Source organism: Protopterus annectens, chromosome 14.part0 (assembly GCF_019279795.1).
Source record: "Protopterus annectens isolate FY-2018-M chromosome 14.part0, PAN1.0, whole genome shotgun sequence".
In the NCBI taxonomy this organism is placed as follows: Eukaryota; Metazoa; Chordata; order Ceratodontiformes; family Protopteridae; genus Protopterus; species Protopterus annectens.
This window is the reverse complement of record NC_056748.1, coordinates 240,819,257-240,839,046: the sequence shown is the minus strand read 5'-3', so window position 1 is coordinate 240,839,046 and position 19,790 is coordinate 240,819,257.

The window sequence follows — 19,790 nt, the reverse complement described above, 5'->3', positions numbered from 1 at the left end:
CAAGTTGGAGATGTGTAAGCGAGTTACTAATATACTTTGGCTCAATGTGACACTTTCATGTCTCTGAATCACTTATTATTGACATAGTGATAGTAGAGCTCACCACTGAAGCACTAGTAATGCTACAGCCCTATTTTCTCTGAATAACCCCCCTAAATATTTTTCTTTTCTTGAGGGTTGTGCTTCCATAAATTTACCATAAATTAATAAAGGAATATGGAGGGTGAGGGAGGACTTGTTCCTTGTGAAAAAAAGAGTCAGGTATGAATATTATCTTGCCAGTGGCTTCGTAATATGAGATATATCTGACATTGTAGCATTTTATATGAATTCCTACTGGTTTTCATTTTGCACTACGTACATAAAAGATATGAAATGTTTTCATATAAGTTTAAAAGTTAAGAGCAGGTTGTTACATTGGAGTCACTTGCTAAAGATGTGCTCTTTTAATGTTCTCCTCTTAAATAATGTCATCATTTAGCATAGACAGTATTCAGTCTTATTTGCCCAGGGCTATCTGAAAGATTAGAAGCTTTGAGATTGTAAACTAGCTGTAAGGCAAATAATGTGATAAACCATTTAAATTTATAACATAAGGAATGCTTTCAAGTCTATATATATCCAAAATCAACTTAATTATTCACAAGTGCGAATACTGTGCACAGAAAACTAGCATGACAAAAACAAATTTTGGTGTTTCTGTTTTGGAAACTCAGGAGACTTTTGTCCCAAAGTGCACATTGTGTTGTCCCTTTCAACAATTCATAGTATATTTTATCCCATTGTACTTTTGGTACTAAAACCTTTTAATTAGTTGATCATGTATGCATATATCATTTTATTTATTTATCATCCATTGCCATGTATACACACGCACATGCACATCAGTGGAAGTACTTATATTCTTCTTCACTAGTTAGTCATTTGGTTGTGTGCTCTCCCATTTCACCACCCTTAATCTACATTTCCCTCCCCCCATTCCTTCCTTCTTGTCCCTGTCTATTCCTCCTGTGTAGCTATTTATCCCTAGGCTACTGACATTCGCCTCTTCCCATCATTAGGCTGTACTTATTCCATCGTATGTGAGAACGCGTCTCCATTCCTTTCTCATCTTAGCTAGTTCTTGTAATCATTGCGGAGCATAGTACTCTGCTCATCACCTTTATGCATTTTATGTGCAGTTCCTCCTTTGTCATGTGCCACTTCCCTTTCCATTTCTTTGCAGTAATGTGTTTTACCTCCATTGCTATTATATTTTTTCCATCCGACTGTTATCTGTTCTCTCTCGGACCCACTAACAATCTCAAGATAGATAATTAATTTCTTCTTCTCATTGTCAACATTTCCAGCAATTATTATTGCCCCAGGCCTTCTTTTCTAGTTAGTTCAGTGTTATGAACCATCTGTGGGTGTTCCTCATGTACTGGTCTTGCAGACAATGTAGTCCTCTTGCACCTTTTACCACTCATCAAACTTGTTTCATCTCTTGGGTTGAGGCCTTGCACCCCACCCCACCCTATTCCATTTTTTTCTTTAGGGGTTGCTTCTATTTTTCTCAGGTCCTCATCAATTATTATGCATCTCCTTGTCATCTGTCTTTGAAATTCTTCACATGGTGCCATCATACTCTTCCCATGGTGCCATCATATTATTACCATGGTGCCATCATACTCTTCCCATGGTGCCATCATACTCTTCCCATGGTGCCATCATATTATTCCCATGGTGCCATCATACTCTTCCCATGGTGCCATCATACTATTCCCATGGTGCCATCATTCTTCCCATGGTGCCATCATACTATTCCCATGGTACCATCATTCTTCCCAAGGTGCCATCATACTCTTCCCATGGTGCCATCATATTATTCCCATGGTGCCATCATACTCTTCCCATGGTGCCATCATACTATTCCCATGGTGCCATCATTCTTCCCATGGTGCCATCATACTATTCCCATGGTACCATCATTCTTCCCATGGTGCCATCATACTATTCCCATGGTACCATCTTTTTCCCATGGTGCCATCATACTATTCCCATGGTACCATCATTCTTCCCATGGGGCCATCATACTATTCCCATGGTACCATCATTCTTCCCATGGTGCCATCATACTATTCCCATGGTACCATCATTCTTCCCATGGTGCCATCAAACTATTCCCATGGTACCATCATTCTTCCCATGGTGCCATCATACTGTTCACATGGTACCATCATTCCACCCAATGTGCCATCATTCTTCCCAAGGTGCCATCATACTATTCCCATGGTACCATCATTCTTCCCATGGTGCCATCATACTATTCCCATGGTACCATCATTCTTCCCATGGTGCCATCATACTATTCCCATGGTACCATCATTCTTCCCATGGTGCCATCATACTGTTCACATGGTACCATCATTCCACCCAATGTGCCATCATTCTTCCCAAGGTGCCATCATACTATTCCCATGGTACCATCATTCTTCCCATGGTGCCATTATACTATTCCCATGATACCATCATTCTTCCCATGGTGCCATCATACTATTCCAATGGTACCATCATTCTTCTCATGGTGCCATCATACTATTCCCATGGTGCCATCATACTCTTCCCATGGTGCCATCATACTATTCCCATGGTACCATCATTCTTCCCATGGTGCCATCATACTATTCCCATGGTACCATCTTTCTTCCCATGGTGCCATCATACTATTCCCATGGTACCATCATTCTTCCCATGGTGCCATCATACTGTTCACATGGTACCATCATTCCACCCAATGTGCCATCATTCTTCCCAAGGTGCCATCATACTATTCCCATGGTACCATCATTCTTCCCATGGTGCCATCAAACTATTCCCATGGTACCATCATTCTTCCCATGGTGCCATCATACTATTCAGATGGTACCATCATTCTTCCCATGGTGACATCATACTATTCACATGGTACCATCATTCTTCCCATGGTGACATCATACTATTCACATGGTACCATCATTCTTCCCATGGTGCCATCATACTATTCAGATGGTACCATCATTCTTCCCATGGTGACATCATACTATTCACATGGTACCATCATTCTTCCCATGGTGACATCATACTATTCACATGGTACCATCATTCTTCCCATGGTGCCATCATACTATTCAGATGGTACCATCATTCTTCCCATGGTGTCATCATACTTTTTTCATTTCCCTCTTGACTCTCTCTTTTCCTCCATCTATGTGCCAAATCATAAATGTCTCCCTGAATGTTAAAACATTTCCAACTATTCTGCTCTTGGCAGACCATATTTCTCTTTCAGCTCCTCTAGAGATTTAAAAAGTTATTTACTCCCTCCTGTGATTCCTGCATCAGAGCTTGTTCTGTTCACATTCTACACCATTACAAATAATTTCATGGGCTTTTCCAATATATCTTCCCAACCATTTATATTTCTCCCCTTATAATGATCTTCCTTTCCCATGTCCCCCTTTCTTGTTATCCAGCTTACTATTAACTTTTTTATTTCTTAACCCAAAAGTTGCTCCACCAAGATGCGATTATTCCTTCATCTTTTACCCCTTCCACCCATTTCCTAATCAACTATATGTATTAAAACTCAATGAATTTATTTATTTATCTGTCTCTATTTGCCAGGAAAGTATGAGTGAAACTTAGCACTTTTTCAGAGGAGGCCATGGGAAAAACGCTCCATATAAATATAATGTTGTTATAGAAGCTAAAAAAGCAACTTTAATTTTATTGCTACATGCCAAAAATGCATTCTTATATCATTTGGGAAGTCATCTACCCTGGGAACTACCACAGTGACAGTACACCCCTAAGAGTTGACCCAGTTGTTCAGGATTTGGGATCTAACTTTTGACCAGCATTAGTCCATTGATATAAGAAAGTCTTCCTATATTGCTCAGCTTATAACCAAAGGGACTGGGTCTAGATCTAGGGGTGGTCATTGTTCTCCTTTTCTTAGCCCTCATTAGACCAGTAATTCAATGTAATGCCCCTTTGGCATGTATCTTTCCAGACACATGCAACAACTAGAATGACCACAGATATACCTTACTAGAAGGATACAAGGCTGAAACAATATGCCCTACATGGACCAACTCAAAGCCCTCTCACTATACTCAATATTCTACAGACTGCTAAGAGGTGACCTACGTCTAGCACAGAAGGCATCCTCTGATCCTGTACTGATGGATTTACTACTCATCAGCAAGTCAAATGGAACTAAAAATACTCAGTCTAGGGATCTAAACCTCTTTTGAAATGTCAACAGAATGTTTCAGAGGGAAAGGTATATCTCAGAGAGGATATCACTGGTCTGGAACACATTCTCCCTCCACATAAAACAAAGTTCATCCCTGCCCATATTGAAACACAACTTGGATCTATGGAAGGGAAACAGAAAATTTACCCCAAGACTACTCCCTGAACTATTAATGGACAGTTTCAGCTCCTAAATGCTTTCTCCCACACAGAGGTCCCATGAAATTATCTATGGTATGATATCAGTTATTCTCATTAGGAGTAATATATAATTATCGACCACAGAATGGGTAAAGCCAATTTGTAACCAAATGGGATAGGTTAATCCGAGAACAAAAAGAGAAACTAACTAGGCTTATAATGGCCCACAAGAGCAGCTAGCCTAGTACGAACCTATGAACCTATGTTGTAGTAATTATATGGAACAGCAAAAATGTCCAATGTATGCACTGGTTGCAGATTTACAATACAATATGAGAAACACAAAACAACAGTAAAAAAACAAATAGATGAAGTTGTTAAGTTGATAGTGTATATTATTTTGTGGAGAACAGTATGGTTATGACAAGTGCCTTTAGTGATTTTAAGACGAGCAATAGAAAATTGTGACATAGAGGTAGTTTAGAAGGATAGTGGACAGACTTATGAGAAATTGAGATGCAGGTAAGAGAAGGAGGTGTGTGTGGAAAATGTAGTAGAGGCAGGAAGTGCAGGAATACTGTGTAGGATTATTTAGATGTGAAGATAACAGGTTCAGGGGGTGAGGGTGTGGAAATCAGTAAGGGATACATGAAGTCTGTAAGGGTGAAGAGTCTAGAAACAGTGTTGTAGAGAGAGAGTAGAGAGGAGTAGATGATTGAGATTAACCAGGAGAGGAGGAGGAGCATATCTGGGTGTCACTGATAGCCAGTGATATGTTGTTTAGTCATGTTTTGAAGGACCTAGGGTTTTTATCTTGTTTTGGTTTGAGAGGAATGGAGTTTCATGGCACAGCAGGATATGAAGAGTACATTGAGTTACCAATATTTTTACTGGATTTATGAAGGAGTTTGTCTGTGGAAGAATAGGAAATAGAAGTTATGTACTTACTATAACGTTCCATGTGAGTTGTTTATCTCGCCTTTATTCTCACTGATGGGTTGGAGCCGATCCTCAGCTCTGACACGGCCGATAGCAAGCTCAAGGTTTGCCAGTAGCTCGAGACCAGCCCCTTGTCCCACCATGCACTGCTAGAATTACCTCAGATCTTGTTTGCTGTGAATAATAGTCTATGCATATATATATACATATATACAACCTATACATACTCTCTTATATATATAGCTACGAAGAAGAGTACCCAAAAGGAAAGAGAAATATTGAATAACCAGGATGGCACTAGCTTCTAAGTCAACAGTCAGCCAGGAGGGAAAAGGAGGGACGTAAGAATAAAGGCGAGATAAACAACTCACATGGAACATTATGGTAAGTACATAACTTCTATATGTGAAGTTGTTAAATCTCGCCATTTATTCTCACTGATGGGTAGCGTCCCTAGCACCCTCAATCCTAGGTGGCTCATGGAAGTATGTTCTTCAGTACCATGGAACCAAATGAAGACCTGTCCCTTGAAGCCTTATCTACTTTGTAATGCGTGATAAAGGTATGAGGCTTAGACCAAGTGGCTGCAGCGCAAATATTGTCAAGGGGCAATTTAACTTGAAAAGCAGAAGAGGTAGAGACAGCTCTAGTAGAATGAGCATTAGGTTTGTGCGTTAAAGGCATGTTCACATTTTCATAAACAAAGGATATACAATCGGATAACCATTTAGATAAGGTTGTTTTAGCCACTAGATTGCCTTTTCTTGCTTCTGAGAAGGCTACAAAAAGTTGATCTGATTTCCTAATATCCTTAGTTCTGTCAAGATAAAATATGAGCTGTCTGTGAACATCAAGTTTGTGCAGCATATATTCTAAGTTGTTAGAGTGGTTGGGGAAGAACACTGGTAGTTCAATGACCTGATTGATGTTTGAGTCAGAACAGACTTTAGGTAAAAAGGAGGGGTTCATTCTGAGAGATACTCTATCAGCATGGAAGATCATGTAGGGTGGTCTGATGGATAATGCTTGAAGTTCTGACACTCTGCGGGCAGACGTAATGGCCACAAGAAAAATAGTTTTCTATGATGAGAATTTTAAATCACAAGAAAAAGCTGATTCAAAGGGAGGAAGAATAAGCTGAGACAGCATAAGGTTTAAATTCCAGGGAGAAAAGGGAATTTTGATCGGAGGTCTCATATGAAGAACGCCTTTAAGGAAGGTTTTGGATAATTTATGGCTCATAGTATTTGAGCCATCAAGACCAAAGTGAAAATGTGAGATAGCAGCTAACTGAACTCGAACTGTAGCAGCTGCTGCCCCTTCCTTAAAAATGTTTGTCAAAAATTCCAAAATCGAAGATAGCGGAGGTCGAAAAGGGTCAATGTTCTGCGCGTTGGCCCAAATTGGGAACCTTTTCCATTTGCTGCCATATAATTTCCTGGTAGATGACTTGTGAGAGGACAAGAGAATCTGTCTTGTATCTTCTGAAATTGAATGAAGCCTGGCAATTAGGGGAAGTGGATTAGCCAAGCAGTCAGTTTCAGGGACTGTAGAGAAGGATGAAGGTCCCCTGACGGGTGCATCAGAAGGTCCGGAACTTTGTCCAGGATCCATGGATCCTCCAACAGGTGATGGTGGAGAAACGGAAACCAAATCTGTCGAGGCCAGTAGGGGGCTATGAGTATAACCTTCCTTCCCAGTGATTTTGCTTTCTGTAGAAATCTGGGTATTAATGGCAAGGGTGGAAATGCATAAAAGAGACCCGGGGGCCAATCGTGTAAAAGTGCATCTCTCGGGGGATGACCGGGAGGTGGTATTAGGGCAAAGTAGCTTCTGCATTTTGAATTGATGTGGCTGGCAAAAAGGTCGCAACAAGGCTGGCCCCATTTGTGGAAAATCAACTCCGCAACCTGTTGATTGAGAGACCACTCATGAGGGAGTAATATTGCCCTGCTTAGCTTGTCCGCTATGATGTTGGATTTCCCTGGGATGTGCGTTGCTAACAGAAAATGCTGGGACGACACAGCCTATTGCCAAACCCTGAGGGCTTCTCGACAAGGGGGGTAAGACTTGGTTCCGCCCTGCTTGTTCAAGTACCAGACTACTGACATGTTGTCTGTCTGAATTGTAATAGTCCCTAGAGGGAGAGAGTCCTGAAAGTACTGCAACACCAGAAGTACCGCTCTCAGCTCTAGAACATTGATGTGCAGATGTGATTCTTGATCTGTCCATGTGCCTTGGGCAGTCTTTCCCTGAAAATGCCCCCCCCCACCCTATCAGGGAAGCATCCGTGGTCACAGTGGCTACTGGGGGGGGGGGGGGGACAAAGGGTCTCCCTACTGTAACATGAAGAGACATCAACCACCACCGAAGGTCTCCCCGGCAAGAATCCATGATAAGAATCATGTGGTGCATTGGTAGTTTCTGGTAAGACCACTGAGTGAAAAGAAGCCATTGAAGGATTCGCATATGCATCCTTGCGAGTGGTATAGCCAGGATTGCTGCCGCCATCAAACCTAGTACTTTCAATACCTCCGCTGCTGTAGCTTTGTTCTTTGACACCAGTGAGCTGACGTTTTGGTGAAGAAGGGAGACTCTTTTGATAGGGAGACATAGAGTGGTGGTTGAAGTATCTAACTCTGCTCCTATAAAAACGGTATGCTGAGATGGCGATAAGGCAGACTTTATGAAGTTGATCGTAATGCCTAATTGATGGCAGAGTGTCAGAGTGTATTGTGTTGCCTGAGTCAATTGATGCCTGGTGGTAGTGGTGAGGAGCCAATCGTCTAAGTATGGAAACACCTGGAATCCTAGACACCTCAAGTGAGCCGTGACCACTGCCATGCATTTGGTGAACACTCTGGGGGCTGAAGTGAGACCAAAGGGCAGGGCTCGAAACTGGTAATGATTGGCTCCCAGCCGGAAGCGCAGATGATCTCTGGAGTATCTGTCCATCTTTATGTGATAGTATGCGTCCTTGATATCTATGGAGCACATCCAATCACCTTTCCCTAAAAAGGGAAGAATGGACTGAAGCGAGACCATTCGGAACTTCTCTTTCTTTACGAATTTGTTGAGTCTGTTAAGGTCCAAGATAGGTCTCCAGTCCCCTATTTTCTTTGGTACCAAAAAGAATCTTGAGTAAGTTCCGAATCCGACTTTGTCTGCTGGGACTGGTTGGATGACTCTTTTTTTCTAGCAATCTGTGGACCTCTACGATTGCTTGTTCCCTGAGATTGGGTGGAACATCTGGGATTTTTTTGATAGGAATGGGAGGGGTAAAGAACAGTATGAAATATCCTCTGGAAATGATGCTTTGTACCCAAGTATCCGATGTTATGTTTATCCAGGCTTCTGAGTACAAAGACAAGTGACCCCCGACTGCCTCCAGAGCCAAACAGTCAGGCCCCCTTTCAGAAGCGCTGGTAGGACTGACCGGAGAACTGACTCCTGTCACCCTGTTGCTGCAGACCCCCTCTGCCATGGCGGCAGCGTCTTCCGTTATAACCCCCTCCTCTGCCTCTAGAGGGGGTTTCACCACATGTGTCATGAAAGGCTGTTTGAATTTTTCGGAACCACATCTCCCCCCCCTAGGGCCCTTGGGGTAGGGCAGAGTAGGAGTGGAAAAGCAGAGCACAACGGCAGATAAAGTCTTGCCTTCCTGTTCACACCTGGTTAAAGGTTCCTTTACTTTGGGCCCAAACAATGATGAGCCATCAAATGGGGTATTAATAAAAGAAGACTTGAAGGGCTCTGCAAAGGAACAGAGATGCATCCAGGCTTGTCTGCGAAGAGCAATGCCCGAACTAGTAGCTCTACTTGAATCATCAGCTGCATAGGATATGAGATGCATGGGTGAGTTCACTACTGAGTTAAGGGTAGTGAGCTGGGCTTTGACTTTGTCAGCCACTCCTGCAGCTACTGTACCCTGGAGGGTATCTCCTAGCTCTTTCAGGAGATCTCTCTGTAGTCTTGTAAAATGGGTCAAGTAGTTCAGTGATTGCAGAGAAAAAGTCACTGAACTAAACATGCGCTTCCCATATCTATCCATAACCCTAGAATTTCTGTTAGGGGGATGGATAGAAGAGGATGTCTCAGATACTTCCTTTTTGGTGGCTGCAGCCACCACCATGGCATCCACAGGCACTCCTTTTGGCAAAAAAGTTTATCGACTGGGGCAGATATGAATTTATTGTGTCTACGAGGGACAGGTTCCATGGCCTCCGGTGACTCTCACGCCTTACGAGAGATCAGATCCATGAGCTCATCTTAAGGCGGAGACACCCAAGAAGTGGAAGGTTGAGACCCAAAAGCCTTCAAGAGCACAGACTCATCCTCAGTATGGGTCTTGGACTGCCAGTCGCCCCTCTGACTAAGGATCGCTAGTATCTCTGCAAAAGAAATATCGTCAGAGAGGGATGGAGGGGACCCTTCTGACTCATCTAAGTCCGTGTCAGATGTCAAAGACTCCTGTGGGAAGTCTAAGTGCCTCCTCTTGCACAGTCTCTTTCTGGGCACCTCCTCAGTGGGAGGGTCTGGGGAGGTCTCAGAAGAGCAGGGGACACCCTGTGGGGGTACTTGAGGGTCTCTACGCTTAGAGGGGTCGGTAGATGCAGAAGTAGACACAGGAGCTTGAGGGGAGAGGGAAAGCTGAACCGATGCTGATGTTGTCTTTGGAGACAAAACTCTCCTCATAGCATCGAAGGAACCATGGCTCTGATGAGGAGGAGTAGGCAGATCTGAGAGTACCGTCCAATCCTCCCGCACCGAAACCCTGGCCACCGAGCCAGAGGTAGGAGCCGAGCTCATCTAAGCCAAAGCCCCGAGAGGGAGAGTCGGCATCGACAAGTCGGTGTGACTATCCTCCCTGGACCCGACTGGAGAGCGTCGGCTCCTAGAGCCCTCGGTCAGCACAGAGGACATCTGAGTAGATGGAGCCAATAACCCCGGAGTGGATATCGGCTCCAAGGGTCCAATCATCATCGGTTCGACTTCCCTCGGCTCCGAGAGTCCAGTACGGCCCAGAGGAGAAGTAGACAAGTTCGGTTCCATGGTCTTCAGCATCAACAAGCTGGTCAGGGCCGACAACAATTTGGCAAGACCTGGTGCCTGTAAAAACTTCTGCACTAGCCGATCCATGTCCAAATCCGAAAGGCTGACTGAAGACTTAGCTGAATGCACCGAAGGTGCTGACTGGAGCAGAGGTGAAGAAGGAACTTCGGAGACCGGCTCCAATACTGAAAGGTAGCTCCGAATCAAAGGTACACTCGGCTCCGATGACTGTGGAACCGATGACCCTCCTTCTGAAATTTTAGCCTTTTTGGATACCTTATCTGAAGACTTGGATTTTGAAGATTTGGAAGACGTAATAGCACCTTCATGGCTTTTCAAAACCTCTGAAAAAGATTGCTGTAGCAATCCTCTGTCTATAAGTTTCATCCTTCTCTCCAAGAGTACTCTTGAAGAGAAGGAGTGACAAATGCTACAGGTGTCTTGGAGGTGCTTGGCCCCCAAGCAGGAGACACATTGAATATGTCTGTCAGTGATGGACATTTTTTGCCCACAATCTGGGCATTTTTAAAACCCGACTTGGGATGGGATTTCTCCCTATCCTCTGACATACTGAGAAAAAAAAAACAGTAAATAGATTCACAAACAACTAAGCCCAACTCGGGCACTATCTACAACAGTAATATATATATATATATATATAAATAAAAATATAATACAAATATGGGACTAAGAGTCCCACAGAAAAAAAACTAACTGCTAAAGGGATTAATAGTAGGAAAAAGGGCTAAAGGCCCACACAAACTAAAAAGCCAACAAGTCCCTAATTTAAAACAATTTAAACTATCTAAACTGTCTAAACTATCTAAAAATAATAGAACTAACACACACTGCATAGATATATCAAAAAGGAAAACTTTTTAAAAACTTGCTGTTTCTAAAATGGTCCGAGCTATCTGGATCACCGAGATCTCTCTTGCCGCGGCAAACTAGATCTGAGGTAATACTAGCAGTGCATGGTGGGATAAGGGGCTGGTCTCGAGCTACTGGCAAACCTTGAGCTTGCTATCAGCCATGTTGGAGCCGAGGATCGGCTTCAACCCATCAGTGAGAATAATCGGCAAGATTAACAACTTCACATCTTATGTTTGGTAGTTTTGAATTTGATTTGCTGATGAGGGTTATCTACTGGGATGGTAGGTGGGGGTGGGTCTGGTCATTAACTGTGAGAGAGTTGGGTAATGGGTTAGCTCTGTCCAAAGAAATGACTTCAATACAACACAATGGTGGAAATGGTAGGGTATATTTGCGGCAAAGTGGGCTGTTTTGTTTTAGCACTTTTCAAGCTCTTTAAATTTAGTGCATTATAGGTTGACCAGCACAGGGGCTGCATAGAGGAGTGTGGGAATCCAATGTGTTGTTGCAGTGCTTATTGCAGTATGATTAGTTAATAAAGGCTTGATATGATATAGGCTACTTAATTTTTTGTATGTTTTGGTTGTGACCTGTTTGATGTGGTAGTCAAATTTTAAGGCATTATTGATGTTGACACCAAGTAGTTTGGAGTGAGTTACAAGTTTATAGGAGTTTGGTCTAGGAATTAATATTGAATGGAAATGTGTGATTTGTACATTTATTTGGGGTGAATAGCAATAGTTTGTTTTTGGTATTTAATAATAACTGAAAATTGAACAGCTGTGCCGCTATTGATGAGAAGGCATTTTGTGTGAGTTACTGGAGTTTAGCTGTTTGCCGAGTTGATAGGCATGGTAACATCAGTGTACTACACTGGGGTTGGACATGTCTGATGAATATATTGAATAACATGGGACCTAGGATAGACACTTAGGGAATGCCGGTGTGGACAGGAAGAAAAGATGAAATGTCATTTTGCCACTTCACTGCCGGATGTCTGTTGTTGAGGCAGCTGTTAAACCAGGAGAGTATGCATTATTTATGTCTAGGGAGGAGAGATGTTCTAGTAGTTTTTGGTGGGAGATGGTACCAAAGGCCTTTGAGAGGTCAATGAAGGCTACTGAAACTAGGTTACCCTTATTTTTGAGCAGGTTTATATTGGAGGTAAAGTTTAGAAGAGCTGTAGTGCTGCTGAGATGAGGACAGAAATCATGTTGAGTGTGTGAGAATAGTTTATTTATAGTGATGTAGGTGAGCAGCTGAGAATGAATTTATTTCTCTAGTATCTTAGATGGGGGGATAGGATGGCTATAGTTCAGAGGATGGGGATTTCAGAGGAGGGGTCACATTTGTGACTAGGGATGATGCATGATTTTTTCCATAGAGAGGGATCATATCATTCTTGAATGGAGTGATTAATTCATATAATGGTAGGTTAAGCCAAGGCATCACTAGTAATTTTAATGTACATTCCATAGAGGTTGTGTGGTGCAGGGGTGATTGCTTTTATTTTTAGGAGATGTTTAGTGTGGGTAGAAGTGGAACAACAGTGAGAGAGAAGGATGTTGGGAGGTGGTTAGTTCTGTGAGGACTGGGGGGCTGGAGTAGTTTATTTGGATGAGAAGAGGTAGAGGTAGTGGAGTTCTTTTAGGAGGGAAACGGTTTCTATGAAATGAGTTAAACTGGGAAGCAGTGGCGGTTAGAGGGGAGGGCTGAGTGATGTGGCCAGGGCGGATTCATTTGTTTGTTCAGTTCCAGAATAGATTGGGGTTAGTCTGATTGTTGATTTGGGAGTTGTTATAAATTAATTTTTGCCAACTTTTAATTTATGTTTGGTTAAGTTTCTAAGATGTTTATACTGCTGTTGGTTAGCTGAGGTATTTGTAGTTTTCCAAGACTTCCAGGCCCTGTCTCTTTTTCTATTAGGTGCTTTGTTTCTCCAGTTAACCAAGGCACTGTATTGGATTTGACTTTTTTTGTACAGGGGGAAGTTTGAGCACCTAAAATACTTAATACTTATGAAAGTAGTGTTAAACCTAGAGAGCTTAACTGAGGGGGAGAGTTTTTAGGGATTGCCAATTTATTAATTTTAATCTGGAGACATACCTTTCTTTTTGTAAAGTGGTACAGTTACAAGTTTGACTAAAATGGTGTTGTTTGTCTGATGATATATGTAGGAAGATGGGTACTTACAGAATTTTGGACTGTGCTAGAAGAAAGGATGTTATGCAGTGAGTTAGTTAGTATCCAGTCTGTAGCAGATTTTTTGCTGTTGGGTTTGTTGTATCTGGATGAAGTGGAAATGAGATGTGTGAAATCAAAGAGAAGTATACTTTTACTAGACGTCTTGACATAGATTTCTTGCCAGCCTGTGTTTAGTTCCCTAAGTATTATTGTTTCTTGTATTTTAGTGGGTGACCAGTATAAGATTTTTTTTCAGTGGTGTCAATGTTATTACCTGGAAGAATGTAAATTGCTATTATGCAAAGGTTTTCATAATTGTTAATTTTGATGTTGCTGGCCAGCAGTTCAGCATTATTGAGCTGTGAACAACAAGTGTTAAAAAGTCAGAAGACAAGGTGTTCTTTACATTATTGCAATGTCACCTGCTTTTTTTTCTATCTGTTCTGAGTAAATTATAACTGGCAGGAAGTATTTCTTCATATTTAAGTGTTGTTTGTGATACATTTCTGTAATAGCTAAGATGCCAAGGGAGCTGAAGGTTATCCAAGAAGGCAGATCAGGTACTTTTTAGAATACTGCTTATACTGATGCGATACAGTTTATAAGTTAGGCACAGTAGGTTTGTGGAGAGCATTTGAGGGAGGGGGGCTAGATGGTTACTGATTTGGGATGGGATTTGAATGGATATCACCACATAGTTTTACTTGGTGGGTGAGTAGGAATATTTTAGTTTTTTATGCATAGTTCTGAGGCTGGGGAGTTGTGGGTGAAGTGTAGATTAATTGTATGAGTTATAGATTGAGAACTTGGGAAAGATAGGCCAGTAAGATGAAGCAGAAAGGGTGAGGATGTAACGTATGTTAATTGTGTAAGTAGAGGGAGCAGAAGTAAAGGTGTAAGAAGCTTTGTGGGGTTGAATGGAGGTTGAGTGAAGGTGGGTTTGGGAAAAGGAGAAGCAATTTGTACAGAGTTATGTAAAGAGGGTATAGATTCATAGGTGTATACTAGTACAATGGCCCTGGGGTCTTTATAAGCCTAGCCATAGGATTAACCTGGCATCGTGCCACCCGACCTTAGTTCCCAGTGTCTCTCTCGAGTAGAACCACTGGAGTTATCCCCTGGGTGAATTTTCTATTTCCCATCTACTCATCAAGATTTCTATTGAAGAGGGTCAGCGAGGTGCTCTGCTTGACATGTATGGGAAGTCTATTCCATAGCATGGGCAGTCTCTTGGTTATGAACCTGTCCCACCAGTACGTTCTGTTGATTGTGGTAATGAGGTTGAGATCTGTGGAGCGTGTGGTGCGGATGGATTGGGATTTCTTTAGATGTAGCATTTCTAACATAGCTGGGGCAGACATGGTTTTGTAAGTCAAGCAGAGATCGCCTCTAAGTAGGCGATATGAGAAAGACAATACTTGGAGTTTTTTGAGTCTGTCTATATAGGACAAGTGTTTAAAGTCTAGGATCCTCTTTGTGAGGTACGTTTGTGGCATCTCCAGTTGTTGCAGGTGTCTAGTGAGGTACATGACAAGTGGGGCATTGTACTCAATGATTGGCCTAATGAAGGAAGAGTAGAGGGAGCCAATGACCTCTTTCTTCCTGAGTGCAAAATCCTTAGTAATGAGATGTGCCACATAGAAGGGCTTTCTGACCACAGTGGCAATGTGGTGATCAAAAGAGAGGTTGCTGTCAACCTATGTTCCCAGATCTATTATAATGCCTTCTCTGTTCAGTGGACTACCATCAATGTGGTAATTCATGGGAACTTGTTTTTTCCCAAAGGGGATGATGACGCATTTTTGGGCATTGAGCTTAAGGCCATGGTTCTGACTGCAGTCGTTGGTCTCAGTGAGGCCATTCTGTAAGATGTCAACATCACTTTGGGAGTTAATAATAGCTCCCAACTTGCAATCACCTGTGAACTTTGTCAGTGGGGGTCCCTTCATGTTGGCCTGGACTTCAGAGAAGTAGATACCAAATAGGAGAGGACCCAGGACTGAACCCTGTAGGAGTCCACTTTCGACTAGTTGGCAGTCTGACTTGGAGTCAGCTACTTTCACACTGTGGGTTCTGTCTGTGAGCCAGTTTGCAACCCACCTAGTGATATAGGGGTTGATGCCTAGCTTAGTGAGTTTTTCTATGATTCCTGAGTGGGAAATGGTATCAAAGGCCTTGGCCAGATCAAGGTAGGCTGTATGAACCACCTTGCCTTCATCCACAGCTCTGGCGACTGACTCAAAGAAGTCAACCAAGTTGAGCAGGCATGCTCTACCCTTCACAAAACCAAACTGTGTGGGATCCAGAGTTTGGAGATTCCCTATATCCTTGTTTATTAGGTCCATGATGATGCATTCCATAGCTTTGCATATCAGACTCATCAGGCTAATGGAGCGATAGTTCACAGGGTCTATAGTCTCTCCTTCTTTGTAGAGAGGGATGACTGTAGCAGTGCAACATTTAGTAGGGACAAAGCCTGAGGTGAGGCTGTGATTGAACAGTGCTCACAGGTGAGGTGCCAGTTCATTCTGTAGTTCATGTAGAACACACCCAGGGATATTGTCAGGTCCCACAGAAGTTGTCTTCTTGGCCTTGGACAGTGTTTTTTTAACCTGCGCAACAGTAATATTGGGTGCCTGGCAATCTACTAGTATTGTGATTGGTCCTTTGGGGGGAAGGGTAATGTTGGCACTGAATTTGTCGGCCAATATATTGGCAATATCTGTTGGCTCAGTACAGGAGATACCATCGTGCAGTAGCTCAAAGCAAATCAGGGTATTGCTGTGGAGATTCTTTACATAACTATAGAAGGCCTTGTGGTTGTCTTTACTATCTGCTGCAATTCAGTTTTCATAGCTAGCTTTAGAGGATTTGATGAGGGATCTCAACTTTTTGTTGAGGCTGATAAGGAAGTTTTTCCATTCTTTGGATTTTACCTTATTCTGCATCAGTTTCTGCCTTCTTTTGTGGAGTTTTTTTTATGGCAGGGGACTACCAGATTGGCTTCCTTTTTTTGGAGGAGAGTGTCTTGGTTCTATTGGGTATGGTGAGATCCATGCATTTGTGTACGTGTTTCTACAGTGCATTGGTGTATGATTCAGCGGTCATGCAACTATTCTCAATTTGCATGGGTGCCGTGAAGTTAGCCACCTCTGTTTTTAGTAGTCCAAAGTTAGCTTTGGAGAAGTTTTTCTTGGTTGTCACCTTTGCGGGGGTGGGGGGGTGGGAGGGATGTGGATTTCCAAGGTGATTAGTTTGTGGACGGATCTAACCAGGGAAGAGTTTACTATTAGTGTAGAGCAATGGTCACCCATGTTAGTAATGACCAGGTCAAGGATGTTGCTACTTCTAGTGGGGATGAGAATGAGCTGGTCCAGAACACTGGAATAAATGAATTCCAGGAAATGTTGGGCAAGTGTATTGGTACATGAGTAGTTTTCCCAGTTAATGGAGGGATAGTTGAAGTTGCCCAGTATGAGAGTGTTAGGATGGACCCTAATATTCTTCAGGGTGCTTAGAATGTGGAGTGTGAGTCTTGGGACATGGTTGAGGACCTATAGCAGGCTACAACCTGAATCGGTGTCTTACCCAATGTTAGCTGCACCTGAAGTATCTCTGATGCGTTATGTTGGGCTACCATTCTGGAGGTGTGTGCATCCTTTATGAATATGGAAACACCACCGCCTTTGGAGTTTCAGTCCAAGTTCTGGGGCTGAAAGGTGTGGAATGAGTTATAGCCTGATAGTTTGCTTTCTGCTCCCTTGAATCAGGTCTCTGTTACAACACAAATGTCGATGTTCTCCATTTTAAGGAGTGTTTTGAGCGAGTGCATTTTGAAATTTAGACTTCTGGCATAGAGGTGTTTTGGAAGTGAGTATATTATATTAGGTAGTGGATTAAAAACGTAGGTGGATTGAGTTAGATGTGGTATTGGCCAACTGCAGTCAGTAGAGTTTAAGTTTGGATGTAGTAGGAGTGGGTGGGAATTGGGAGTTGGATCGGCGGAGTGGAGTGACGATGAATGGAGCATGCTTAGTCCATGCATGAGTTCATATGCTGAAAAAGAATAAAACATGGAGTATGAGGCATGCCCCACCTACCTCATTTGCAGATCAATCATTTGTTTCTTGTTATTCTCCATTCCGTCCTTTTTTGCTTCTAGTTCTCTCTCCTCCAAGTCAACTAAAATGTTTTTTAGTGCATGGGAAATGACTAGATTTGCCATCATTCTTATTATATTTGCATGTGCTAAAGCCACAGAAGTTGTCCTTCCCTATTACTTTCTTCATTATTTTTATTCTAAGATTCCTGTGGTCATATTTTAATAGTTCCACTGACAAATAGAACCAGTCAGTTTAGGCATTAGATTTCTTTTATCACCTCTTGAACTAACTTAACCTTTTCATGCACCTATTCATATTAATACCATCTTCCACCTGTCACACGTTAGACCTGATATATACTAAAACTATTTAGACATGGAATGAACCCACCTTAAAGCTTACTGCACCTGTATGGAGAGGAGAACATTATAGTATCTGCATATAAAGGGAACCCTGGCATTGCCAGTGTTTCCTTCTCTAATTGCCTGGACAGTGTTCGAAGTTGTATTCTTAGACCCTCTTTCATTAACATGAATAAACCTAGGGAGAAGGCACAGCCCTGTTTTGCCTCATCTTCACTGCAGCCTCGTGTGATACACCTCCATCAACTATTATTCCTGATTCTGGATTGCTGTTCTTTGCCTTTATCCATTGAACATTTGTCTCTTTCATCCCCTGTGTTTCACCACTTCCATAAAAAACTCCAAACTGCCTAGTAAATTTCATTTGCAGTTCAAATTCTACCAGGTCCCCTTTCCCCTTTCTTTTGTTCCTTCATTTTCACAAAGTCTGTTAGGCCCCTACCAGTCATCCTCCACTTGCCTATTTATTACAAACCCACGTTCACACTTTTGTATGACTTTTGTAAGTACATCATCTTGTCTGTCAACTAATACCTTGGCTATTTTCTTTATCTACATCAATTATAAAATTAGTCTACAATTTCCTGCATCTATTTCTTATCCTCCTTCTTTAGGTAAGACCGTTGTCCTTTCTCTACTCATAGACTTTGAAATTATACACCCTATATTCTTCTACACTTCATTCAAGATCTAACATATTCTATTCCCCATTCATAAATTTTCAGAGGAATACCACCCATGATTTTGCGGTAGCGTTGTCACCTCACAGTTAGACATTGCCCGTTCAATTCTCAGTTAGAGCGTCTTCTGTGTAGCGACATGCGTGAATGGGCATTCCTTCGTTGAAGGTTGTGCGTTAGGCCCGGCAAGCCAGTACAAAAAAATCTACTGCAAATCATTAGCGGACCGGAGTTCCGCTGTGGCGACCCCTAACCGGGAAAAGCCGAAAGACACAAGCAAACAAACAAACCACCCGTGATCCTTTTATTATATGGCCTAGTAGACTTCCTCTTTGGATATCTCTGCAGCTAGTCTAGTCCTGTATTCTTATATTCTGTAATATTTCACTTTATGTTCACAAGTACATTATTCCTGCTCTTTTTTTCCAGTTTCTTAGATTTGGGTTGAAAATCTTAAAAACAATTCTTCGCCTATTTTCTTCCTTCACCATCTGTCCTGTGTTGCTCCTTATCTTTCTCCTTCCTTACGTTGCACTTCATCATCAGTTCATTCCCTCCTGATTCCCTCTTCCTCCACCACTAGTCCTTCCAGAAGCATTTTGTTACTTTCACAGTCAACATAGTCTTTGTACACAGTCCCAACTTTACCAACAATGTTATTTTTGTAAATTTTGCCAGATCACCTTTTATATGTTTTTCAAAAATGCTTTCTAAACTGTGTTATTTTTTTCTCTGCTCTCCTACAATCCTCTTTGTCTTTACAAAAATCTTTGCTTTGATTCCTTCATTCCAGTGCTCCCTAGGACATCTATGTCTTGTTTGCTTTTGCATACAGTCTCTTTGCTATCCACTTCTAATTCCACCTTAGCTAGTGTTTCCACATACGACTTGCCTGTCTCTTTCCGGCCTTGTTTTTTTTCATCATTTAGGACATCCTGTCTACTGCACTTCTTTTCTGAAACTTCACTTCCTCTATTCTTTGCATGATTTTTTTTCTAAAAGTGTTTTCAATCTGCTGGCCTGCATGAGGCAGATTCTAGTGATTGTTCATAGGTTCATAGGTTCATACTAGGCTATCTGCCCTAGGGCATTTATAAGCCTAGCCAGAGTGTGTGTGGCTTTCGCCACCCTTTGGAGTGAGAATACTATGTCCATTTAGGGTTTAGTTTACTGTGCCT